Source organism: Balaenoptera borealis (genome assembly GCF_965194805.1).
Source record: "Balaenoptera borealis genome assembly, chromosome: 10".
In the NCBI taxonomy this organism is placed as follows: domain Eukaryota; kingdom Metazoa; phylum Chordata; class Mammalia; order Artiodactyla; family Balaenopteridae; genus Balaenoptera; species Balaenoptera borealis.
Genome location: NC_138874.1, coordinates 101863670 through 101890889, shown reverse-complemented (window position 1 = coordinate 101890889; position 27220 = coordinate 101863670). Strand labels below are relative to the sequence as shown.

The following is a 27220-nucleotide window of genomic DNA, read 5'->3' as shown; positions in this document are numbered from 1 at the left end:
CTGGCAGGGGTGGGGGGGCAGTTACATTTTTAAAAAGGTTGCCTACAGAGGAAGTAAAATTGGACTGGCATCATATTTCTCATCAGCACACTAGACACCAGGAGATGATGGAGAAATATCTTTGAAATTCTTTTAGTCATATCTTTTTATACCCAGCCAAACTATCATTGAAGGGTGAGTGGTGGAATAAAAACATTTTCAGACATACAAGGACTTGGAATTTTCACCTCTTACATTTCTTCTTTGAAGTTATTTGAAGTTGTACTCTAACAAAACAAGACAATAAGCCAAGAAAGAGAAAAATATGGAATCCAGAAAAGAGTGGAACCAACCAAAAAGTGCAATAAATGGAAGTCCTAGGGTAACAGCTATGCCTTAATATTATAGAGCTGTAAGTTTATATTTATTAGGCTCATGGAGGATTCAGGAGGGGTAAACCTGAGAAAAGAATGAGGAAGGAAGAATTTGGAAGATGTTAAGGATGTGATTTTAAAAACAATTCAAGAGAAAGAGAAATGTCATTAGAAATGTTTCAATATGAACACAAAATATACAACAGAAATATACACGGTGAAAAAATATTTTTAAAAATATACTCAATTTCACTAGCAATATTATTAAATTATTAATGTATCAATTTTGGCCAATCAGTTCAATAAAAATTAAACATTGATTACATCTGTGCAAACGAGAATGCAATTAAATGGCCACTCTCATATGTTACTAGTGTCTTTTTGAAAGGCAATTTGGCAATAATTATCAAACATCTAAAAATGGACATTTTGGCCCAAACAGCCACTCTGGAAATCTAGGATAAGGGAATGTTTGCATGTATGTCAGAAGTATTCACTATAATATGGTTTGTAATAGTAAAAATACAAAATGATAACTTAAGTGTCAATAAATAGGAAGTTGATGAATAGATAAATTATAGCACATCCACACTGGGGAGTACCATGCAGCCCTTTAAAAAAATACACGTACAGACATGAAAAATTCCAAGGACTATTGTTTAATGAAAAACAAACAGCTGAACGACATGGCTATACAAAAATAGGTTTATAGAAAACAAGTGTAGATATGTTTGTGTGTAGATAGATAGATATACAAATGAAGAGAAATGGTTTCTAGCGGTGGAGCAGGATTGAGAATAAGGAGAAGGTTACTGAGAAATTTAATACATTGCTATATATACTCTGACTAACTGAATCTTTTATAAGATAAAATATTTATGTTTAATTTTAAAATGAATAAGCGTCCCCAGATAAAGTCAATGCACTCTTATGCTACACACTGAAGAGAAGGGGTCTAAGACAAAGGAGGCAATTGTCCTCTATGATGTGGGTGTCCGCATAGTCTAATACTGAACGCTGAGCACCAAACACAGCTGACGGACATGCACAAATTGAATCAAATCCAGAAGATGATAATCAGGATGGTAAAAGATCTGGAATATCATAATAGCTGAGGATCAACATTTAAATAATGAGAATCGTTAGCCAGGGAAAAAAGAACATGATTTAAAAGGACATACTTTTCTTTTTAAAGATGACAGCTCTCTTGAAATATGAAATTTATCCTGTGTGGAATTGGACCAATGGGTAGAAGTTATAAAAAGAAAATTTTAAGTTCACTAGGAAAAAAAGAACTCTATTTTTAAAAAAATATACAGAGATACAAAAGCAGGATCCATTCTATTATCTAACAAATTGGTACAGGTTTTAAAATTAAAAGAATACCTAGATGATGAGAGTACCTAGAGAGTGGAAACAACCACTCTCATTTACGGCTATCTAAATGTCCTTCAGAAAGGCTGTCCCCAGTTTTGCTTTTTAAAGTATATAGTACATATCCATAGGCTGTTTACATAATGATATAACTTCATTCATTCAGTGAATATGCATTGAGCACCTGCTACGTGCCAGGCATTGTGCTGGGCACTGGAATACTATATGCTGGCGACGGAACAAGACAGCTGCCAGGTCCCTGCCCTTAGGATGTTTGGAGGTCAACTTAGAGGCGTGGGATAGGGAGGGTGGGAGGGAGATGCAAGAGGGAGGGGATAGGGGATATATGTATACGTATAGCTGATTCACTTTGTTATACAGCAGAAACTAACATAACATTGTAAAGCAATTATACTCCAATAAAGATGTTTAAAAAAAAAAAAAAAGATGCTTGGAGGTCAAACATTGCTGATAGCCTGCCCTCTAAGCCACTGAGTCTGCCAACGCAAATTATACCCCTTGCCCAGATATCTTTGTTTTAATAAACAGCATTTTGCATCTTTTAGGGAGCAGGAAAGTAACCCACGTGAATTCCTATTTAAAAGATCATTTGATGCAGCCTTTGTCCAGAAGCAGGAACCCTCCGGACAGTGGAGGGCACCCTCCTCTGTCTCCACTTTCACGTTAACGACAGTTGTAAGGATTCCAAAGAATGGATGCGTTTTCAAAGAAAACTACGGGGAGTGTCCCCTGAGCCCAAGCTAAAGCAACTATAACAAAGGAAAACCTTCTCTTTTCTGGACCTTGCATCCCCTAAAGCCTCAAGAATGGCCTGAGCCCTCCCCTCTCCACTCACTCCTCCAGGTACTTTAAGTCCGCAGCCCACCCTCTGAGTCCTTTCTCTACACAAACACTCCTATCTCTTCTCCATCATGTAGCATGTTTCCAACCCTTCATCTCAAGTTTGCTTGTTCGAGAGTTCTTATCTCAAAGTAGACTTTATGGGTCTTTCCTAAAGTCCCTCTTCAACCTAATGTCCCTTTTAGCCACCCTCGCCCTAGATAATAAAGTTTGCTTCCAGTAAGTAAATACATAACAAGTTTTCTTGTTTGATTTTTTTTTTTTTTTTTTTTGGCCAGGCAGCAAGGCATGCGGGATCTTAGTTCCCCAACCAGGGATGGAACCCATGCCGCCTGCGTGGAGTCTTAACCACTGGACCGCCAGGGAAGTCCCCATAACCAGTTTTCTTAACCTATGCGGAAAGTGCAACAGTGCCACCATGTTGGAGGGCTGATGCAGATGCGTGATGGGAACTGCCCAAAAAGCAAACCCATGGCCCTGGGTATCCCAGAGAAATTGAGACGGAATCATCTTCAGCTTTGGTCTGGGAGGTTCACATCAGTTGTGTGGGATATGTGTATGTGTTTCAAGAATGGTGGGAAGGGCGGGGTGCAGTTCAACCAGTGTTAGGGGTGCACTCTATTGAGTTAAGCACCACTTTCTCCCACTGGTCTACTTTGAACATGCGGTACCTTATTTTACGCCTTAGAACAGGAGGAGTTACTCATAAGGTAGGAACTGTCATCCTCATTTTATCAATATGATGAGGCACAGACAGTTTTGGCAAATTGCCCAAGGTCATCTAGCTGTAGAACCTGTATCTGAAGGCAGAGATGTCTGACTCCGAAGCCCAAGCCCTTAGCCAGGTTAAGCCAGTTGCTGGTCAACAGATTATGGCCAAGTGGGGACTCCAACCCTCCCAACTGCAGCTGCAGCTCCCAGTTCACAGCTCCATTCCCCCTGTGCCCACTACTCACCTGTCCCTACTTCTTCCTCACACACCCCAGCACTCTGCAATCTGTCAATCCGTAGTGGATCTTTAGGCTGGCAAACACTCATCCCGTGTTCAATAAAGTGCAGTCAGGGTTGGTGCACTTGCTTTTTTAATTATTGGTTAAGAACATGGGTTTGGGCTTCCCTGGTGGCACAGTGGTTAAGAATCCGCCTGCCAATGCAGGGGACACGGGTTCGAGCCCTGGTCCGGGAAGATCCCACATGCCGCGGAGCAACTAAGCCCATGCGCCACAACTACTGAGCCTGCGCTCTAGAGCCCGCGTGCCACAACTACTTAAGTCCGTGCGCCTGGATCCCATGCTCCACAGCAAGAGAAGCCACCGCAATGAGAAGCCTGCGCAGTGCAACAAAAAGCAGCCCCCGCTCGCCGCAACTAAGAAAGCCCGCGCATAGCAACAAAGACCCAACACAGCCAAAAATAAATAAATAAATTTATTTTAAAAAAAAAGAACATGGGTTTGGGGATCAGACAGACCTGGGTTATATCCCTGAACTTCTCTAAGCCACCTTTCTTTACCTGGAACACATGCATCGTATCCTGACCTCTGGGGCTGGTTGTGTGGATTACACAACGCCTGCGAAGCACAGTGCCTGGCACCCCGGCCCCTAACAACATTAGCCTTTAAAATCGTTATTAGTATTAAAGGCTCACATGCGTGGTTCTTATTGCCGAGGACGGTGACAGCTGCTCAGTGTTCTCGCAGACCAGTCTCAGTGGGTCTCTGTCTCTTCGGGCAAGAGCCATGGAACCCGCAGAGGCCACACCCATCACTTGACCCATCATTGTAACTCTCTCTGATTGGCCAGCAGTTTGCACTTCTCCAACGTCACAGATCTCTCTCAGCAACTCTCCATCGCTCCATGACGCAGGCAGCGCTGTCTCCACGTGGCACACAAGGCCCAGAGAAATAGAGAAACAGAAATTTGTCCAAGGATACGGGCTGATTCTGAAAGAGCCAGAAGTGGAATGATCCCACCCTGGTTCCCTTCATCTCACATCCCTTGATAGTATGTCGTGCATATAACGCCCTTCATCAGGGACTCAGGAGGGAAGGCAGCTGCTTCATCCAGGGCTGATGAGACCTTCTCAGTGTAAACGGGACCCTCTGCGGGCTCTCCTCGGCAGCCCGGCCATCATCTCAGGGGGCCACACAGGCCAAGTCCATTGCCAGCCCGGCTCTGCCAAGAAACATGCAGCTCAGCTACACTTGACTCTCGAAATAAATACTTTAAGTCAGAACACATGAGTCAGCTTGGCCCGGAGCCATCGGTGGCACCAATAGCGTGGAGAAAGCTTTTGGAGCAGAGGAAACGCAGCAGGAGGCCCCTTGGAAGGGGCCGGGTCAGGCTTTTAGGACCTCCGGAGCACACTCCCTGGGTGGAGGCGAAGAGTTTGCCCGAGGAGACACATTTCAGGAGAGAGGGGGTCACGGTGCAGCTAAAGGACTACAGCCAAGGGCCAAAGAGCCAGTTCTTATCCCAGCTCTGCAGCTCTTGGCAAATCCCTCTGGCCCTGGGACTCAGTTTCCTGTAAAGCAAAGTTGTTTGAAGGTTCAAAGAGCCTAGTGAACTAACTGTAAAGGGTTGTCTGGTGGGTGGGGGATTACAGTAGCCTGGGATGTCCTCTGTTGCTATCATCAGGCAAAGAGGAGAATCAAAAGGGGACTGTTCAGGTGGCCAGGGCCTGAGGACTGGGACAGGAGAAGGCCATGGACAGAATCAGGACCTCTTCCTTCCTCATTTCCAAACAGAAGGCTCCTGAACATAAGCTTCCGATTTCTCCATCTGCTTTACCTTCTCCCTTCTTCCTTCCTTCCCTCCATCTCTCTCTTCTTTCTTCCTTCTTTCCTTCTTTGTGCTGCATGGATCCAATCATTGACAATTCCTCTCCATTCCTGAAACAAACTGTGCTTTCTCTATCTCATCGCAGGACCTTTACACCAGCTGTGCCCTGCTTGTCCTTCAGGCCTCAACCTAGATACCGCCTCCTCTGGGCTGGGAGAGGGGCCCCTCTACTGGGTTCTTCTAATGTCCTATGTCCATGATTGCCTCTCCTCAGGCTCTGAGCTCGCAGATCAGGGACCATTTCTTATCCATCAGCCTCCCTTCAAGCAGGGCCTTGGAAGATGTGCATTGAGTGAATGAATAAGTAAATATTTCTCAGGGACAAAGTGAAAGGATAGGGCCCAGTCCTCCATCTACGAGTCCAGTGCTCATTCATTCACTCATTCCTCCCTTCACTTATTCATTCATGCAACAAATACTTGTTGAACATCTTCAAAAGCCACGTACACAGTCAAGTGCTGGACATACAGTGGGGAAAAAGACAAAGTCCTCTGCTCTCAGGGAGTCTGCATTCTAGATAGAAAGGACAGGAAATACCAGACAATGAAAATAATAATCTGAGAAGGATGAGTCCTACACAGAAAATTAAAATAGGCTAAGGGGATAGAGCTTGACCTAGTAGATATTTTAGATTGGATAAATGGGGAAGAACTTTCGAGAGATGGGACTGAAAGAAAACAGCAAACAAAAAAAGAGCCCCTTGGGAGTGTCAGTAGGAAGAATATTCCAGGAGAAGGACAGCTTAAATGGGAGGTGAGAACAGAAGGAAGGTCAGTGGGATGGAATGCAATGGGTGAAGAGTGTGCTTGAGATAAGGCTGGGGAAGCAGGGAGGGGCTAGTTTGTGTGGCGCCTTGCAGATCGTGAAAAGGAGGTTCTATTTTAGTCAAGTGGAATGGGGTCCATTAGAGAGTTTTAAGCTGGGAGTGATGTGATATAATTCATGTTGTTAAAAGACTAGCCTGACCACCATGTAGAAATGGTTGGAAGGGCAGACAGGAGCAGAGGTGGAGAGACCAGATAGGAGGCTAGTGTGCTGGCCCCTGCAAGAGTAATGTTGGCTTGTGCTAAGATGGGCACGGTGACAATGGAGAGAAGTGGATGGATCCATGCTGCAAAGTAGAATTGATTGGACTTTCTCATGTTTAGAAAGTGCAATTGATAGTAAGTACGCATGGAATGGATATAGGGGTGGGATGGAAGAATGGGGACTCAAGGAAACTGGGTGGATGGGAGTGTCCTGTGCTATGAGGGGGAGAGGAGACTGGAGGAGGAGGAGGCTTAGGATAGATGACCATGATTTGTTAGGCCCTGTTAATTTTCAGACGCCTATTAGATGTCTAAAGGAAAGTGTCACTTAGCAGTTGACCACACAAGACAAAAGTTCTGGGGAAAGATCAGGGTCGGAGATTTGGGGATCATCTGCTTTAGGTGACATTTAACATTATGGGTCTGGATAAGGTTACTTGAAGAGAGAGAGTGTTCAGGGCAAGGATGGAGCCTGGGCCTGAGCTCTGGGCACTCCAGCGTTGGAGGTCCACAAAAGAGAAGGAGCCAGCCAGCAAAGAGACCAAGAAGAGACAGCCAGAGAGGTAGGAGGAAAACCAAGGCAGTGTGGAGCCCAGAAGCCAAAGAAAGGGAGATTCAAGTTGTCTTTCTTTTGTAATCCTGCTTCCCCCAATCTTCTTAATCCGCCCTGTGTCCTCCTGTAAAGGTGCCGCCCTGCCCCTCGGCTCTCCCTTTCTCAGTGGTGCCACACCCACCCCACGGACCAGTGCTCCTGTGCCGTTTCTCCTGGTCTCCTTTGGCATCCTGGCCCTAAATGACTAAATGACGTGGCCCTCGACAGGTCCTTGCCCCTCCACGGTTCCCCGTTCCTCCTTGGACGGGAGGAGGCTGAGGCTGGTGATGCCTTGCTGACAGCCTCGCCAAGCCAACATGACTTGAGGCTCCTCTGCGTGCCCACGCCAGGCTCTCCAGGTCTGGGCTTTGCTTTGGCGCGGCTCCGAGCTCTCTGCTTGGTGGCCTTTCCCCACAGATCATAGGGCCGCGGTCTCTGGAGACAGTCCCAGGCATTCAGGGGGCCTGCTAAACGCGTCACTCACAGGTGGGGCACGTCCAAGGGCCACGAAACAGCACTGGGAAAGAAGCCCAGAGGAGTGTCAGGCGAACATAACCCGGCCTTGGGCCCAGAGCTGCCATGTGGGTTGCCCATGACGTGTCCAGCCACTGGGGTGCTCTGCTCGCCAAAGGAGGGCACCCCCAGGGCTCCATTTGCATTTGCCCAGAGGGACGGATTTTTTTCTCATTCGCGCAAAAGCACCCTATGAGCAGTGCCATGTGACCCCAATTTGGACGTGTCACCTGTACTCCTTGTTCCTGACACTCTGACTTCTCTGAGCTCGCTTGGTTTCTTTAGGCCCACAGCCTGAGGTCTATAGGCCTGCCACCATTAGCTCTAAGCCTACCATTTGCACTATTCAGGCATGTTGCCCAACGCCTGGCTGGCCTCCTGATGTTTGGGGTCCACCCCACATTTCTTTAGGTTTGCCGTCTGGATGATTTAAGCCTGTTGTGTCATATCTCTAGGCCCGCGGCCGGACTGCCCAAAGCCCTGGGGCTGCTGCTGAGTATCAGGGCTACCCGGGACACGAGCGCTGCTCTGAGGGGCTGCTGTCAGGAAGGGGAAGGAATGACCCCATCTCTGGCCTCCGAGGGTGACCACTGTGATTACGCCAAGGGCTCAGCCGGGCTTTGAAAGGAGCGTTTGTATGGTTTGTTTCCCTGTATGCTACCTCCAAGGCCAAATCCCCCAGAGACTGATCCATGTACCCGTTTTGCTTTTTTTTTTTTTTTTTTTTGGTAATCCATGCTTAATAGGGATGCCTCCAGCCGGGGGCTCAGTGTTGGCAGGGCAAGCAGACAGGAATGGCCAGCAGCAGGGGTGGAAGCGGGCCAAGAAAAACCCCCAGGCCTCAGGTGGTGGCAGGAGGGCTGTTCAGATGCCCTGCCCACCAGAGCCTGGCCTCTGAGCTCCCGGGGACCCGCTTGGCCTAGTGCCAGCAGCTGCTGCCTGGTCCCTGCAGAGAACCAGGGAGACAAAACAGAGCCCGGTTTTAAGAGAGACACAAAGTGGTCTCTTCACAGAGCCCTGCAGCAATCTGGACCAATACAGACTGATGCTCTCACACAGGGAGGGGGCCTCGAGAAGCGTAATGTACAATAGCCATCACGTGCAAAAATGTTGTGCTTGGGGCTTCCCTGGTGGCGCAGTGGTTAGGAATCCGCCTGCCAATGCAGGGGACACGGGTTCGAGCCCTGGTCTGGGAGGATCCCACATGCCGCGGAACAACTAAACCTATGCGCCACAACTACTGAGCCTGTGCTCTAGATCCCACGAGCCACAACTCCTGAAGTCCAGGTGCCTAGAGTCCGTGCTCTGCAACAAGAGAAGCCACCACAATGAGAAGCCCACGCACCGCAGCGAGGAGTGGCCCCCGCTTGCCGCGACTAGAGAAAGCCTGTGCACAGCAACAAAGACCCAACACAGCCAAAAATAAATTAATTAATTAATTAAATAAAATTTTAAAATTAAAAAATAAAAAGAAAGAATGTTGCACTTGGACAGAATAATAAATAAACTCTCATTCAGCACCCCCCCCACCCCCTACCTGCCAGGCACTGTGCTAAGTGCTTTACACGGACCGTGTCAAATAACGTGCACAAGAATACCATGAGGGCCCCCTTGGTCTCCATCTTACAGATTACAAACCAAGGTTCACACACCTATTCGAATGGCTAACGTTTAAAAAACTAACAATATCAAGCCCTGGTGAGGATGCAGAACTGCGACCCTCATACGTCACCGGTGGGAAGGCAAAGTGGTACAGCCACTGTGGAAAACAACTTGGTGGTTTCCTATAAAGTTAAACATACACAAACCATATGACCCAGCAAACCGACTCCTAGCTATTTATCCAAGTGAAACTAAATCTGTATGTAAATGTTTATAGCAGCTTTATTCGCAATCACCAAAACTGGAAGCAACCCAAGCGTCCTTCAACAGAGGAATGGATAAAATAAACTAGTTCTTCAATACCACAGAATATTACTCAGCAATAAAAAGAAACACACTGTTAATACAGGGAAAATATGGATGAATCTCAAATGCATTATTCTAAGTGAAAGAAAACTGGAATCAAATGGTTACATACTGTATGACTCCATTTATATGACATTCTCCCAAAGGAAAAACTATAGGGACAGAAAACAGATCAGTGGCTGCCAGGGGCTGGGGGAGGGTGGAGGGGACTGAATATAAAGGGGCATGGGTGAATTTTTGGAGGGTTTTGAAAATGTTCTCTATATATCTTGATTGTGGTGGTGGATCCACCGTTGTGTATGTCTGTCAATACCAGCAGAACTGCACACTCAAAAGGGTATTACTAGATGCAAATTAAACCTTGATTTTTTTTTAATGGAAAACATCAGAAGTTCAAGGAGATCAAGTAACTTGCCCAAAGGCAACCAGCCAGGAAGTGCCACAGTCGAGATTCAATACCAGCTTTTTCACCACTAAGCTGGAGATCATCTGGTCCAAGCCTCCTTCATTTAGAGACCTGGACGTCCCAGGATATTTAGAGAACAGTAGGTTCTGGGGAGACAGCTTTTTAAAAAAAAAAAAATTAACTGAAGGGTAATCTACAAATCATTTTTTTCAACCCCCTTGCTACAAATGTTTTTCAGTTATCTGAAAATATTATCATATCTTAGTACACAGGTCACTAACTCTGTTATGCTTGACAATTGTGCAGAGCTGCAGCCCCACAGTTGGAGGACCTGGTCATGTTCCTTTCTCTGTCACTATTTGCTGTGTCAGCTTGGGTATGTCATTCACTCCTTCCAGACCCCAGTTTCCTTATCCATGAGAAGTGGACAATTTCACCCACCTCTAGATGAAAATGGGGAGATTAAAAGAGAATCACAGAACCTAGAGTTTTAGATCTTCATGATCTAATTCAACTGCTTTCTTTTATCTCGGGGGATTGATTCATTCCGCCAGTGATGATAATAATTGTCAACACTTCTACGTGTGTGTCAACACACCTACGATGTGCTACACAATTTACAGACATCTAAGCTTGCTCCCAAGCCTTGAGGTGGTACTATCTCATTAATAACAACAGGAAAATAAGGCACTTAGAAATGAAGTCATTTACCAGGATCCCACAGGAGAGCCAGGATTGAACCCAGGTACTCCCATCTCAACTTTCCGCTGCCGTCTGGAGAGTAAGGATTACTAGCTGCACCTCCTGTCCGTTGTGTAAGCAGTAACCTCTATGGAGCTTTCCTCAAAGGGACTTTGGCTACCCCAAAGGATTTTTCTCCAGTGTGGAAGAGCCAGCTAAGCCACAGAGGTCCTCTGTCCTCCTGTTGGACACCTGACCTGTCCCCCATTCCACCAAGCAAGGGTGCCGGAGGACAGCGGAGAGTGGCAGAGGGTCATCTGGCCCTGGGCAGGAGTTAAGACGGGGAAGAAGCAAGAAGCCACTTTTCTGGGAGAACGAGCAAGTGTCAAGCTCTAACTCAATCCAGGACGTTTCGTTCGGGCTCATTGTTCCTCATTATCAGAGCTAACTATGTTCAGGCGAAGGGCAAACATGTTCCTAAATTTATGTCTCTGTGTGCGACCACGACAATGCGTGTTTTGTGTGCTTCTCCCTGAAAAACTCCTCTTGTGACACGGGCGACCCAGCTTGGACTTGGTCTTTCATGTGCGTTACCCACTCCGACTGGCGCCCGCTGGCAGATTTTTCTTAAAGTCTAAAATGAGGGGCTAACCTTCTCTTCTCGGCTTTTTCTTCCCTGCTACCTATAATCTTGATTTGACTCACACAAAAGTTGCTCAGTGGGAGACCCACTCAAGAAGGCTTTGACAGGGAACAATGCACGGGCACCTCTACAGAGGCCGGCCCGCCGCGTCGAGAGAGGGTAAAGGGATTAAAGTTTAAAGATGTCATGTATGTTAACCGATCCGTATTGGTTTTATGTATTTTGTCAAAGAGACAGCAGCAGTGAAGTTGGGCCTGGGAGGGCGAAGGGGGTGCTGGGGAGGGAGAGGTGGCTCCCAGGAACTTTGGCCAAAGGCCTCAGCAGAGATAACGAGCCCAAGAAGCTGGAGTGTTTGAAAGGTAATAATAACAATAATAAAGAAGAAAGGGCTGAGAGGAGATTGTCGTGGGATTGTTGTGTGTGTCAGCTTTGTCCTTCCACAATGGCCCAGGGCCAAGAGCCAGGCAGGCATTGGGGCAGCAGAGGGGCTCCTGCTGAAAGCGGATGCCGCTTTTTCAGCCCGGTGGCTTTCTTCCCGGATAATGCTCTGGTGGGCGCCCCTGGAGCAGCTGGAGCCCAGGGGAGCCCTGGGCGCGGCGGGGCAGCCCTCTGAAAGGAACGGCTCCCCGCCGCCCAGCTCTCCAGCCAGGTCCAGCACAGGGCCTGGGAGCAAAGGGGGTCCCAAGCCTGCAGGGGGCCTCGGCCCTGACCTGGCTTCTTGTTTTGGGGGGGATGTACCCATAGCACCCCGCTGCCCTGACAGTAAGTCAAGAGAATAGGTTTGGCCTCTGGAATTTCTCTTCAATATCCCTGAAGGAAACCGGAATTCCCCACACTGATTTCTTTGGACTTACGAGCACTTTTCCTTTCACAGGAACGTCCCTTTGTGAGAGCTGGTAGAATTTTCTCAAGTATCGAATAGGCTGAAAATTGGGTATCTTTCAATCCTCTTTCTGAAGCAGTCCAGTCTCAGACAGGACAAACCCAGCTTCCTTGGAGGAGATGGCGCATGACAAAGGATACTTTCGTAAGTTGGCAACTTCCCATTTTGCTCAGAACTCTAAGGGCTGACAACAGGGCAGCCATCCTGGCTGGGCCTGCAGTGTGGATGCTTCAGAGACCAGCCAGGGGAAGGCTTCAGAGCTGGTCTGAAGAACTTTCCACGGGCTTCTATTGGCCATGGGGTGGAGGCAGTAGTATGCTGGATCCAGCACACACTGGCTTGGGAGACCTGATTTCCAGTAATTTTGCAAGCCAGTTTTTTTTTTTTTTTCCCCCCCCCCCGCTTAAACAACACAGATGTATTTTTTTTCACAGTTCTGGAGGCTGGAAGTCCAAGGTCAAGACGCCAGAAGGGTTGGTTTCTCCTGAGGCTTCTCTTCTTAGCTTGTACACTTCACACGTTTGTCCCTCTGTGTGCCAAGAGCCAGTTTTTTAAAATTAAGTTGTATAAACTTAGAACCAGATAAATTATATTAACAGCAAAGCTGATAAACACTCAGAGCATCACTTATTTTACCATTATCTATGCTCTTGTGGTGATGTATATCTACTGTATCTATATGATGGGAATATTGTATAATGGTATGCTTCTGGGCATCTGTTTCTAACTCCATATGTAATGGTGTCACATGGATAGATTAAAATTGGCCATGGTAGAGTAATTACACCACAGAAATTGGCAAATGCTACAAATCAGGGCTTTTCCCCCCTGAAGCATTAGTTAAACATTTGCCAGTACACTGGTTGCAGGGTGGTCTGGCCCAGCCCCTCGGTCACTAGACCCAGTCACTTTTCCTCTGAAACAAGTGGGAGAAGAGATGGAGTGGTGCATGGCTTTGAAGACAAACTGTATGAAAGCATGAGTGCTTCTGAGTTTCTTGACCCCATATTCATGCATTCATTCATCCATCCCCTCTTTTCTGCCTCTCACTCAAAAAAAATATATTGCATTAGGAAAATAAATCATTTTCAATTCCAAGACCTTTTATGAACAATCTTTTCCAATGTCTGCCCCAGAGAACACAGGGCAACAGGAGCAGTAATAATAACCAGTGGTCATGGAACAGACCCCAAGCGTCAAACGTCGACCCGAGCACTTCTCATCTGAGCCTCCCAGAAATAGGCAGCGTCTTAGTTCCACATTATGGCTGAGGAAACAAGGCTTGGAGAAGTTCCTTAACTTGGCCAACAGGCTCAGCCAGGAAACCACACCACCGGGGGTTCACACCCAGCCAGGCTGACTCCAGAGTTCTCCCTCTTAACCACTCTGCTCAACTGGTTCCCAGGAAGTATCCTTTTTGACCCAAAGGACACAAACCCAGCTGGCTCCCCACGACCCAAGTCTGGTCAATGGAAAACAGGAAAATGGCAGGAGAGGAGGGTAGGGGCTGAGGACAAGGAGGCCCGAAATGGGGTGAAAACCAGTGTGCAGGGGACACGGCTGTTGCCCCTCTGCCTCGCTTTGGGCACTCGTTCGGCCCTCGAGGCCCAGGAGTTTACAGGGCTGCACACTCCCTGCAGGGTGCAGCTCACTCAGGCCCGTTCTACAACGTCCCTCCTCCCCGACACACTGGGCCCAACGCTCGCGGGGAATTGTTTCAGGTCTTAAGGGGCAGCAGCAGGAGGCTGAGACCCTGGGCACTGGACGTGCACATCTCTCTCCCCCTGCCCGCGGCCCCCAAACAGGAGGGCATCACAGGCAGGTCCCCAACAACCTGGTGGGGATATACCACAGTCTTTTTTTTTTTTCTCAACGGCCTCACCATCTACAAGGCACTTTCCAAGTCAATTTCTTATTTGCTCTTCATGATCCTGTGAGGCCAGCCCGTTTAACGAGGATACCTTTTGCGGAAAGGGAAGTTAATACAAATGCATCTGGGGTTGGGCCTGGGCCACTCAGCCCAGCTGGTCTGAAGCACAGCCTCTGGACTCGCGGTCCAGTGCTCATTTTACTGCAGCATCCACGTGCACTACCCTCCCCATCCCCAGTCCCCTGCAGGAGGCCTAGTTTCTTAGAAGCAGATGAAATCAATTGGTCCCTGGAAATGTGTCAACGGCTGAGACCAGAAGACAAATGCTAGGAGGAAAGAAATACTTGAGATTCCTGTTAAGGAACAATGTTGGGTTTGACCTGAATAACACCAGAGAAAAAGGAGGAAATAATAATGTCAGACATTACATAATCCGTGGAGACACAGATGGAAGCTGGAGCTGGAAGGAACACAGCGGGGGAGATTTCAAAGGGGTCACCTTTCCCCACGGAAAGGATGAGGGGGTGGGCAGGGTCACTGACATACACTGAGCTGTTGCCATCTACTAGGCAGTGGCCGTAGATCCTTGCCATGACAAGCCTGTGGCCTAAGGATTATTACCTCCAGTCTACGGATGGGGATACTGAGATAATGAGGGTGATTTCATCCTCCCAAAGCAGCACTGAGATGCCCAAGGGCTCTTCCTCAAATGGGGAGCGGGCTGAGGGATTCAGTATGGTGTTTAAAGGCAAAGACTTTGATAGCCAAAAAGTGGAAACAACCCCGAAGCCCACTAACTGGTGAATGGATAAACAAAATGCAGCAAGTCCATACCATGAAATACTACACACGATCAAGAGGCAAGCACAAGGATGGACCTCAACAACATTATGCTGGGACTTTCCTGGCGGTCCAGCGGTTAAGACTCCACGCTTCCAATGCAGGGGATGCGGGTTTGATCCCTGGTCAGGGAACTAAGATTCCACATGCCATGTAGCAAGGCCAAACAAACAAACAAACAAAAAACCCCTAATATTACGCTAAATCTTACATTCTCCGCCGGATGATATAAACCCTAAAATAAAAGGTGAAAGTTGGGGGCAAAAAATTCTTAGCTATTACAATAGTTTGTGGCTTTCCAAAGTTCAACCCTACCTCACAAAATCCTTAGTACTTAATTTCTGTCTTTAGGGAGAATTTTAATTAAATATAATTTTTCCCCTTGGCGAAGGTGTGGATGATAATGAAAGAAAGATTGAGAAGCACTGTGCTGAATAAAAGAAGCCAGACACAGAAGACTATATAATGTATGACTCCATGTATAGGAAATGTGAAGAAAAGGCAAATGTACACAGAGAGAAAGTAGATGAGCAGTTGCCCGGGGCTGGGCGTGGGAACAGGGTGTGACTGCAAATGAGCAGGAGGGACCTTTCTGGGGTGATGGAAATGTTCTAAAATTGAATTGTGGTGACGGTTGCACAACTCTGTAAATTTCCTCAAAGTCATTGAGTTGTACACTTAAAACAAGTGAGTTTTCTGGTATTTATACTTCAATAAAGCTATTTAAAAAAAAAAAAAAAAAAGGAAGAACACAGGCTCAGGGATCCGCCTGAGAGGCCTGGCTCCAGTCTGGTTCCCTCACTCGCATGGCCCAGGCAGGTCCCTCTGGGCCTCAGTGTACTCATCTGTGAAATGGAGCTGCTAAGAGAGCTTTGGGAGGCTGTGGGGATGCAATGAGTCAGGCACCGAGAGTGAGACAGAGGTAGAAAAACTCCTCAACTTTCAGGCCTCAGATGACACAGCACCTCCCTGAGGGGCCCTCCTACATGCTTGGAGGCTCTTACCCAGCATGTCACCGGGTTTATTTCCCTTCGGCACTTACTGAAATTTCAAGGGGCCCTTTTGTTTACTTGGTTATTGTGTGTCTCCCCACCCTCCTCTGGAATGTTAGCTCTGGGCGGGCAGGGAACTAATCTACACCATCCCTGTTAGAAGGACACCCCGCACTGGCACAAAGCAGAGATGTAAAAATGTTAGCTATGGTTATTATTACTGGTAGAATGCCAAATGAACACAGGCATGTGAGCTAAGTTTGTTCATCCAGAAGTCACAAATTTCTGGAGCTGCCTTTCCTTCACAAAGACTTCTATGTCAGGTGTGTGGAGGAGCGAACAATTCCTGAAAAAAAAAATTGCTTTAATGACATTGCTTCATTGGCCCTGCCTGCCTGCTGTAGTGATTCTTACCCTGGGGGCCACCGGGGCTCATTAACTACTGAAAACATACGCAGCCTGTTGTTTGTAATCAAGCATATACATTTGTGCATGTGTGTGTGTACTGGGTGGGGGGGGGGGTGATGGACATTCGCACTCACCAGAATTTCAAAAGGGTTCACGATGAAAATAAAGGCATGATTCTCCGATGCTCCAGGTAAAATGAAGATGAAGACTCCTAAGTACGGAGGCCGTGCCCCCTTCTCTGTCTCTCTCTGTCTCTGTCTCTCTGTCTCTCTCTCTGGATTTCAAGTACTACACACACACCATCCAAGCTCCAACCCTAATGGACAACTTGCGTCTGGGCAGTGATGAGGAATCTTCTCGAAGCTGAAAACAGACCAGCTGAGATAGGAGCCCGGCGAGATGGGAAACAGGAAGACTGGAGACCTCAGGGCTCACACAACATCTGTTCCTGTTATAGCAAATTGTGAAATTAGAACCTGGGCTGGGCACGCATAAAGAAAGCCGCAAAGAGAGAAAAGGAGACCAAACCTCGCTTTGCTTCCGGCAGCCGGCGACGCCATCCACCTGGAGCTCATGCGCAGGCGCAGGGCACGGAGACGGGGGCGGGGCTGGCCCGGGGGCACCTGCCCCCTGGGCTCTGTAGGTTGCGCGCTGAGGCTGTGTGATCAACAGGCTTCTATGGGTGATTTTCCAGGTGTGTGTGTGCGTGCGTGTGTGTGTGCGCGCGCGGTGGTGCGATTGCACTAGAGAGAGGAGAGAGAAAAATTAGCTCTCTACCATGAACAGAACATACTTCACCATCCACTCTTAAAACAGGGTGTCAGACAGCCAGGGGCCCAGGAAACCAGCTCCTATTCTCTGAATATTATGGCCCTTAACGAATAAAAACAAGAAGGGAGAGGCCGGAGGAACGGGCTCATTACACCTACCAAGCGACAAATCACTTGGAAAACATAAATACGTTTTCAAGGACACTCCTCCACTAACGAAGCTAAAGTGTTTTTCTTTTAAACCCCAGCAAGAAAATCCAGGGGATGAAACAAACTTCGCTTATTTTAGTTTCTACTCAATTACCTGTTAATGGAAAAAATCTGGCACCAAGTGTAATGAGGCAGGCATGAGCTCACTGGCGCGGGGGTCTGCACAGTCAGGAAGGCTGCAACAAGCCTAGCATTTATCTGCCTCTCTGTAACCCTTTTCAAACTCGCTGTCAGGGAGCCCACGCCGAGCGGGCAGAAGAGGAAGGGCTTGGAACCTGCTGCCGGCCTCCGAGGCCCTCTGGGAAAAAGAAAATTGTTGTTGGCAAGTCTGCCTGGCTCCAGAAATTGATCCAGTGCCCCCCACTTGTCCGAGCAGCAGCAGACAGAGCTAAGAATTTTGTTATAATTAAATAGAGTGCTGATTGGTTGCTAGAGGTGGTCTTGAAACTGGTGTTTAAAAGCAGAGGAGAACAAGGGTTACTATTCATAGGAAAAGCCCAGAGTCTTAAAAATCCATCTGTTTCATTCCCAAATTTAGGCCAAAAAAACGCTCACTTGCTGTCTTTAAAAATACCACCTGCTTTGCAATGTTGTATAATGTGCCATTATATAAGGTGGAGGCGGAGCGGAGGGGGCTGGGCAGGAGGATGCGGCTCGGTGGCCCAGCCCCTTCCTGGGGAGAACAGAGGCTGTCTGCAGAGGCCAGGCTCTCTGCCCCCAAGGCCGAGCCCTTCTCCTCAGATGCCCAACAACCAGCCTTGAGGCACCCGAGAGACTTCCCAGTAACACCTCAGTGAGTTGCATTCGGGAACCCTCAAATGCTGGGCCCTGGTAACTACAGACATCCACCCAGCACCCACCTGGCCTCCAGGATCGACCATCGGGGGGTTGCACTCAGGGTCCGATTGGACTCACCTCATTGCTCACCACAGCTGGTGGTACAAGGTGAGGTCACAGCTCCTGGAACCAAGAGAAAGAGAACATCCAGGTCCTGAGCCCTGGAGTCAGGGCCACTTAGTACCTCCCCACGACACACCACCCTAACCCTAGGGCATGGCAGCCACAGGACATAGGGTTCCCCATGGGGTAGCCCCATTTCTCCCAAGTGGACAGCTGTCCCAGTCCAGCTTAGTCCTAACAGCTTTTCCAAAACCTCAGAGAAATGTCAGGACTCAGTTTCTCTTTAAGATTCTCATTCGTAGGGTAATTGAAGAGAATCGGCTAATTTTAACTCCAGCTCTGCCACTTTTCGGCTGACTGATGCTGAATGTGTTGCTTAGCTCCTTCTTATGACAATGGAAGTAGGAAGACTCCCATCCTAGTATCTGGGTGAAGAACAAATAAAATAACGCGTGCCGTGCGAGATGCCCGGGAGCCTAGTGTGGTGCCTGGCATGTCAGAGGCGTCCGCTGACAGGTGGCTTCTGTACTCCTGTGAGCTGCACACTCCAGCCCTCCATCGCACTGGAGTCCTCAAACTTGGACACCGACCCAAGATTGGGAACAAGTCGTGGAGCTGGCAGTAGGATGCAAATTCCCCATCCTCAAAGCCAGTCAGTAGAGGATTCAAAGCTGGGGTAGTTACTGGAAAGATCCCTGGTCTAGAGTGCAAGGAATCGTGGCATCTAGCCTAGAACCTGCCAGGACCCAGTTGTGCGGCTTCAAGCAAGACATGCTAGGGTCCCCTTCCCTGGGCTACACTTTCCTCTGGTCCTTCTTCCCAGCTCTTGGAGAGGAGACAGTCTGACTCTGTTTAGAGCAGCTGCTCTTGCCTTACAAAGCCCTCCTGGAATTCCTACCTGGAAGGTTAGTACTTATATGTCTCCACACCTCCCTCTTGGGAATTCTGATGTCCTGGGTAGGGGTGGGGGCCTAAACAGGGCCCCCCCCACACCCTGATACCAAGGGTGGGCTCCAATTTCATAACAAGCCCATGATTTCCCATTTCCACCCTCCGCCTCAACCCTTGCACCCTGAAAAGCAAATACAGACACCAGAGTGGTTTCTAGCAGGGTATTATCTGAAAAGTTATTAATAGGAACTTAATGCTTTACTATATTATTTATCCTTAGAGGCCATTCCAGTAGCCCCACTCCGTCCGCATCTTTCACTGTGAATTTCCTTCCACACTTGGTCTCATAAAGCTAACAGGGATGTGGGTGAGTGGGCAGTGCATAGCTTGTTTTGTTATAAGTAGTAACCACCACTACCTTGAGAACCCGGAGGAAGTTAACATCGCTTAACCTGAATTCTTCATAATTCCATAAACCAAATGAATAGGGGGCATTAAATTTTTTTTCAAAAGGCTTGGTTTATGACTTTTGGCTGTGGTGACTCGCTCCTCAGGCCCTAGGCTGTAGACCACATGGCAATCATAGCTACAGTCTTTTAATACCTGCTCCATGCAAGACAAACAACTGAGAGGGCTTTTGTCCCCCTCACCTACCCAATATCATTCCCAGCATTTCAGTGGAATGGAGCATATATCATCTATGAGGAAAGTCCAGAGGGATCTTGAGGGCTTTGGATGAAAACTACCCATTGTATGAAAACCACCATTTATTTATCCATTCTACTACTGATGAACAATGTGGATGTGTCCAGTTTGGAGCCATTATGAATGAAGCTGCTATGATCATCTACTAAGGTAAACTTATGCTATTGGGATATCCCTTTTTTGTGAATTATCTAGTCTCATTTTCATTTAGTTTGGGGTTTTGCCCTCTTTCAACTGATTAAGCTATCTTTTCTTTTGATTTTTAGGAACTTTTTAATTCCTGGATATCAGTCCTTCATCAAATAAATGTGTTACAAATATTATCTCCTACCTGTGGCTTGCCTTTTCACCCTTTGAGTTTGTGAGAAACGTTCTCAACAAACTAAGACTAAAAAGTAATCTTCTTAATTTGATAACATGTATCTACAAAAACAGCTGACACTTTACATACTCAATGGTGAAATCGTGAATGTTTTTCCCTGAGTTCAGAAAAAAGGCAAAGAAGTCCAATATCACCACTCCTATTCAACGTTCTATTGGAGGCTCTTGCCAGCACAATAAAGGGAAAAAAAGAAGGCAGAAGAGGGAGTATAAAGATTGGAAGGGAAGGAAAAGGGAAGAAATGACATTATCAGTATTTTCAGATAACATAATTGTGTGGATAGAAACATCCAAAAAAGCTATAGCTAATCTATTAGAATTTATATGTGAATTTAGCAAGGCTGTTGGATAAAAGGTCAGTATACAAAAATCAAGTATAATTCGATATACTAGCAATAATCAAATAGTATGTAAAAAATTTTAAATACCACTTATGATAATTTTAAAAAATATAAAATATCTAGGGATAAGTTGAATGAAAGACATGCAAAACCTCTATACATGAAACCATAAGACATTTGTTATGGGCTAAATTGCATCCCCCACCGAATTCATATGTTGAAGTCCTAAGCCCCTTTAAAGAGGGGCCTTTAAAGAGGTAATTAAGGTAAAAAGGACCTATGGGTGGGCCCTAGTCCAATATCCCCAGTGTCCTTATCAGAAAAGGTGATGGGGATACAGACACACACAGAGGAAAGACCACGTGAGGACACAGCAGGAAGCCAAGAAGAGAGGACGCAGAAGAAATCAAACCTCCAACACCTTGATCCTAGACTGCTAGCCTCCATACCTGTGAGAAAATAAGTTTCGGCTGTGTAAGCCATCCCATCTGTGGTATTTTGTTATGGCAGCCCTAGCAAATGAATACAGCATTATTGAGGGAAATTAAGGAATACATAAATAAATGAAGGGATAGACTACGTTCATGGATTAGAAGGCTCAATATTGTTAAGATGTCATTTCTCCCCAAATTGTAGAACAGGTTCATCACAACCATAATAAAAAGTCCAGCAGGTTGTGTGTTTGTGTATGTGTAGATGGAAGTTGACAGTCTAATTCTACAATTTATATAGAGATGCAAAGGCGAATAAAGTCATGATAATCTTGATGGAGAACAAAACTGAAGGACTTACATGCCATATAGCACTACTTATTACAAAGATACAGTGATTAAAACAGTGTGGTATTGGCACCAGGCTAGAAAATGATCAGTGGAATAGAAAGTGTCAAGAAACAGATCCACAACCATACTGTCATTTGAATTATGCTAGGTCAACCAGACACCCATACAGAAAAAAATGAAATTTGACCCTTGCCTCGTATCATATATCAAAATTGATACCAGCTGGATCATTGATTTATACATGAAAGGTAAAACAATAAAGCGCCTAGAAGAAAAGAGAGAAAAATATGCTTATGATTTGGAGTGACAATATATTTCTTAAGTGGGACTTAAATGCACTACCCAGTTGCAACCCACAATCTGAGAAACACATCTAATATAATATACAATATTATAATACATATACTTCTAATTTTCTTCTAATTTTAGGATTCTACAACTTCTAGCACTGAGTCCAAAATAGTTCAATCCAGGGACTTCCCTGGTGGTCCAGCGATTAAGACTCCGCACTCCCAATGCAGGGGGGCCGGGTTCTATTACGGAACTAGATCCTGCATGCCGTAACTAAGACCTGGCGCAGCCAAATAAATAAATACATTTTTAAAAAAACAAAATAGTGCAATCCATGTAATTATTAACTGTCTTTATTATTATTACATGCACAGGAATCAGAATGAGAGAAAAAACTTCTGCACACAGAGAGGGAAAGAACCCTGTGATCTCATAGCAAAAGCCTCTCCTAAGGCCATGAATCAAACTAGCTCCGTCCTCTGTCTCTCTCCAGCTACTCAGATGGTCTGTGACTTCACGAGGAGGAGTACAGCATGGTATTTAGCTGTGCAGGCTCCTGAGTCGGGCGGGCAGCCTTGGGTTAAATCCTGGGCTCACTACTTCCCAGATACGTGTCTTTGAGAAAGACACCCTCGCTAAGCCTCACTTTCTACACTTGTGAAATGAACATAAAAGCAATTTCAATTCCTATGAGGATTAAATGAGGAAACACAGGTAGAGTTTTTAGCACATCCTCTGGTCATTATCTTTATATGAAGCCACTTTCCAGGTGAGTGGCTTGCCCAGGCCTCAGGAATGTTGGTGGCCCCTTTCCTTAAAGACTCTGTCTTGTTAAGACGATGCAGGACTGAGCTCAAAGGGAAAACCAGAGACCAACCTGACTCCCCCCAGATCTATGTGCCAGTTCCTAGAACAGTACCTGGTGCAAATTGGTGCTCAAACATAGCTGTTAAATGAATGAATGAATCAAGGAATCAGTGTGCTTACAGCTCCCATCAGGTGCACTCACAAAATGCCAGCTTTGAAAAACCCCATGCTCCAGACTCAGAATTCACTGGTGTTGCCCATCATACCCACACCAGGATTCACCCAGGCTTCTGCCATTGCCACACACCTGGGAATGCTGAACCAGATTTGAAATGGGAGATGAGGACGCCAACTCCAGATGGGAACCCTCTAGAGAATCAAACCTCTAGCCTTGTTTAGTAGTGATTCCCAGCTCCGGTTTCTGGCACTTGCCTTGAGGCACAAGAGACCTTTAGGCTCTTAGCTTCTTTCCAAAGGGCTTTCATTAAAACATATTTACATACCACAGAAAGCATGCCAGCCACAGCTGCGGTGCCCCAAAAGGTAGAAAAAATATTCACGGGGTCATTAAGTCCCAGATAAGGTGAATGACTGACTATGGGCAGTCACAGCATCCCAGGCCCATGGTCCCTCGACTCCACAATGAGGACATGTCTACCACATCCAGATCCCTTTTATTCTCTAACCTGGGTTTAAAGACCCGGACTAGCAGAATCCCAAGGAGAAATAAGGAAAACAAATAATTATGACTGACCTTCTGCTTTTGTGATCACAATAAACACTATGATTTACTATTCCAGGCACTCTGCATTCTAGCCCTCACAAGAATCTGTCAAAATGACACTTATCATGTTGACAAAATGACATATTGTCACTACGTGTTAGCGGAAGAAAGAGAGGCTCAGAGAGATGAAGGCATTACCCAAGGACACACAGTGAGGGAGTCAGATGGAGGATTCCCCAGGCTCAGGTTCACGCCGCTGCTCCCAGGTGCTTCCTCTCTTCACACCCTGGGTCCAGACAAAAGGCCCTCTGACCCTACATGCATCCACATCATCAGAATAAAAAGGGAACCTTCCATAATCTGACATGGAAAACCACTTACTGTAATAATCACTTTCAGCACAGACTTGTCCAAAACCACCACCAACACTGGAACAACTGTCCATTCTGGAGGATTCTGTGCTAAGACTCTGCAATTGTCCCAGAATTGGCAAATGCCTCTATAGTGGGCTGAATGGTAGCCCCCTAAAATATATACCCACATCCCAATCCTAGAACCTGTGAATATTATTTTATATGGTAGAAGATGTGATTAAGGACCTAGAGAGAAGCGTCTTATCCAGGATCATCCAGAGGTCCCAAACACAATCACACGTATCCTTATAAGAGAGAGGCAGAGGGACTTTCAGGACAGACGCAGAGGAGGCAGCGATGTGAAGATGGAAGCAGAGATCTGAGTGATGTGGCTATAAGACAAGGAACACCCAGGACTGTAGACAGCCACCGGAAGCTGGAAGAGGCTCCAGAACATCTGGAGAAAGCACGCACTGGCTGTCGGACTTCTGGCCTCCCGAGCTGTGAGAGCTATTGCTTGAAGCCACCAACTTTGTGTTACTTTGTTACAGCAGCCACAGGTAACTAATACACCCTCCTAACATGCAAACTTCCTTGGCCAGGTCCCAACAGAGGTCAGGAGTGATATGGCTCAGAGATGAGGTTATGGGCTCCTAGATGTTGTCTTAGGGTCCCTTAGCAACAAAAAATCCACAGATCCTTTTCATGGATGAAATAGAAAGATGTTCAGTTTGAAAATAAACTTCCTGAGGTACGAAGAAACCAAACCGATGTCAAGAAGAGAGTTGAGGGACTTCCCTGGTGGCGCAGTAGTTAAGAATCCGCCTGCCAATGCAGGGGACGCTGGTTTGAGCCCTGGCCCGGGAAGATCCCACATGCCGTGGAGCAACTAAGCCCGTGTGCCACAACTACTGAAGCCCGTGTGCCTAGAGCCCATGCTCCACAACGAAGAGTAGCCCCCCTCGCCACAGCTAGAGAAAGCCCGTGCGCAGCAATGAAGACACAGTGCCACCAAAAATAAATAAATAATTTTTTTTTTAAAAAAAAGAAGAAGGGGAGAGTTGAGGGGCAAGGACTCGGCCTGCCATTTGACTGGAACCCGGGCTGTGCAGAATTAGACAAGCCTGGGGGGAAAGGAAGTTCCATATTAGGGTGGAGAGAAGATCCCCAAAGCATTGCTCAAATGTTCAAGAGCAGTAAGCACGTGGCTAGGTGATCGCATTTTGAATTTTAGGAAGAGATCTGTACTCAGGCTGGCTGATGATGGAGGAAGAGCACCCCTTCCACCTGGCGTTTTCGGCCTCTGTAACAAGGGCAATGACTTATACTCCAGCATGGCTGAAAGCATTAAGGAAGTAACTTGAGACCTTGGAAGTTCTGAGAACACAAAATTTGGAAGCATTATGGCAAGTTTCTATTTTCCTGCTTCCCGCAATACAGGTGTGGAGTTGGCCAACCTCGTTCATTCCTTCCCCCAATATATATGGCGCACCCTCAATGTGCCAGGCACTGAACCAGAACCCTAGCATAAAACAGAGATCACCAGAGCCACAATCCTGCTCTCCTGGGGGATTCCCTAGAGCAATGGGTCTAAACTGGGTGTTATTTTGCCCCCTAGGGGGCATCTGGCAACGTCTGGAGACATCTCCGGTTGTCATGATTGGCGGGAAGGGGGTGCTTCTGGCATCTAGTGGGTAGAGGCCAGGGATGCTAACACCCTACAATGCCTAGGACAGTCCCCCACAGCAAAGAATGTTCCAGTCCCAAAGGTCCACAGAACTGAGGGGTGTTATTAGTGGCCTAACAAGGCCACCCCCATTGACACGATGGCGGATGAGAATGTTACTGAGAGGGAAAGACAGGAAGCTGAAAGATCACAGACATCGTCACTATCATCTCCGCAGAGACCTGAAGGATGAGGAGGAATGAGTCTGCAGGAGCAGAGCAGACCTTCCAGGCAGAGGGCAACTGCATCTTTGAAAGCAGGGCAAAAATGCTTTTAGGGGAAAGCGAGTGTGTGCTGCGGAGGAGGGGTGGAGCAAACAAGGAAGCCATCAAAAGGACCATCCCATCACTCCATTGGGGAGAAGGACCATCTTTACTGCGCAAGGAGGCATAACTTGGTATTAAGAGCACGGGTTTGGAGTCAGGGCTGAATTTAAATCCCAGCTCCACCACCCTACAGGCTGTGTGGTTTTAGACAAGACACACACTCCGAGTTCCCAAACCCAGTTTTAGAAAATAAAGCAGAGAGTGGAGGGAGAGGATAATATCTACCTCAGGGGGTAGGCGTTAGGATGAAATGAGAAAATGCCCATCAGTGGCTTAGCCCACTGCCACAAAGAACAGATATTGTCATTTGTGTTTTCAAAGGTCACTCTGGTCCCAGCGTGCAAAATAAAATAGGGAAGGACAACCAGAATCACTCCTTCCCAGGAATACAAAGCAAATGAAAACAAAATATCAAGATTTTACAGAACAAAAATCAACTTGAGCAAAGCAGAGCTTCCAAGAAAAGTCCTTCAGGACAATACCGTGTAACCGTATGTAACAAGGGCAGTGACACAGACCGCTTCCATGCCCAGTGAAATCACGTCCTTTGCAGGTGAGGCTGTCCAGATACGTGGAACCACGTATCCATCCATCCGTCCGTCCGTCCGTCCTAGCCAGCGTGAGGAATGAATGTAGTGGAAACCTCAGGAAGATCTTTACTGTGGCCCCTGGTTGACGATGGGGATGAACGCGCACCCCGGCCAGGGCAGAGCCCTGAACTTGAGTCTCAGAGATGGCGAGAGTCCTCCACGCAAACTTGTAATGGAAGCACCTTGATCCAATTTTCTAAAAACCTTCTTGCTTAACAATTGCTCACCCTGGCGTCTCTCCCTGCATGTTAATTCTTAGAAAGAAATAAGGACACTTTCACATCAATGATCCTTTAAATGGCAATGATGCGGTTTCTTAAATCCCCTCCTGGTGAACTAAGTCTCATTAACTGGAATTAAATCATTTCTGCTTGATACTCTGAGAGGGCCGACTGAGATATATCAGAGTGACAGTCTTATAGCCAGAAGAATGACATTTGCTTTCAGAAATGAACTAACCAGGTACATAAAGTATGGCAAACGGACATTAAGAATGGGGGGGGGGGGGGCGGGGGGCAGGGGCAGAAAGCAACCCCTCTTAAGATTTCAAGGCCCATTTCTGGTATCCAAGTCACCACCCACCACCCATACCAACCACGGGGTCTCAAGTTCCAGCTTGGGAACACATGTCTCTTGGTTAAGGCGGATCCAGCTTCCCCAGAAATAAAACCCAAATTACAGAAACAAGTGACCAGCCTTTATCTGCACATACTAAGTTGCTTTTATTAATCCAGAACGGCATGCTACAGATACTGTACAGCATGAACATTTATTCATTACAAAAATGGCTTCCAAACCATTAAAAATGAAATTGGAATAAGAGCATAAAACGGAACAGTAACATCACAACTGTTAGGAAACATTCAAAGTATTCACAAAAAATGTTATAGTTAGCATTTTAATAAACCAGAGAAAAATCGGAGACAGTTTTACAATCGCTTCATGTCAACTACAATGGCACTGAATGAACAGGTTTCAGCTTTATACAGCATTTTGTAACATCAACATGCCTAGGTTTTTTTTATTTTTAAAGTTTGCTACCTACTTGTATGTCATACGTGTACATAAAAGCGGCAGCTGGTTTTTCCTTTAAGAGTAATCTAATATACAGAATTTTTGGCCCTTAAGGGTTTATACCTCTTCATTTAAAATGCTTTCTGGACAATCTGCTAC

At 46.6% G+C, this 27220-nt stretch overlaps 1 protein-coding gene and 1 long non-coding RNA gene across 29 annotated transcripts in view; both read right to left on the bottom strand.

Annotated features, from left to right (window-relative positions):
* Positions 1-21112, bottom strand: part of LOC309636000 — a 127436-nt gene extending 106324 nt beyond the window's left edge. For all 3 annotated transcript variants that reach the window (XR_014249161.1, XR_014249162.1, XR_014249163.1), the window contains exons 1-2: positions 16779-21112; positions 16385-16698 (exon numbers count right to left, since the gene is read on the bottom strand). This is a non-coding gene — a long non-coding RNA (uncharacterized lncRNA). The remainder of the gene's footprint in view (positions 1-16384; positions 16699-16778) is intronic.
* A 3335-nt stretch (positions 21113-24447) lies between these two features.
* Positions 24448-27220, bottom strand: part of TCF7L2 (transcription factor 7 like 2) — a 199822-nt gene continuing 197049 nt past the window's right edge. For all 26 annotated transcript variants that reach the window (XM_082407951.1, XM_082407929.1, XM_082407973.1 and 23 more), the window contains one exon: positions 24448-27220. This exon is cut by the window's right edge. The gene's annotated coding sequence lies outside the window, so the exon portion shown is untranslated.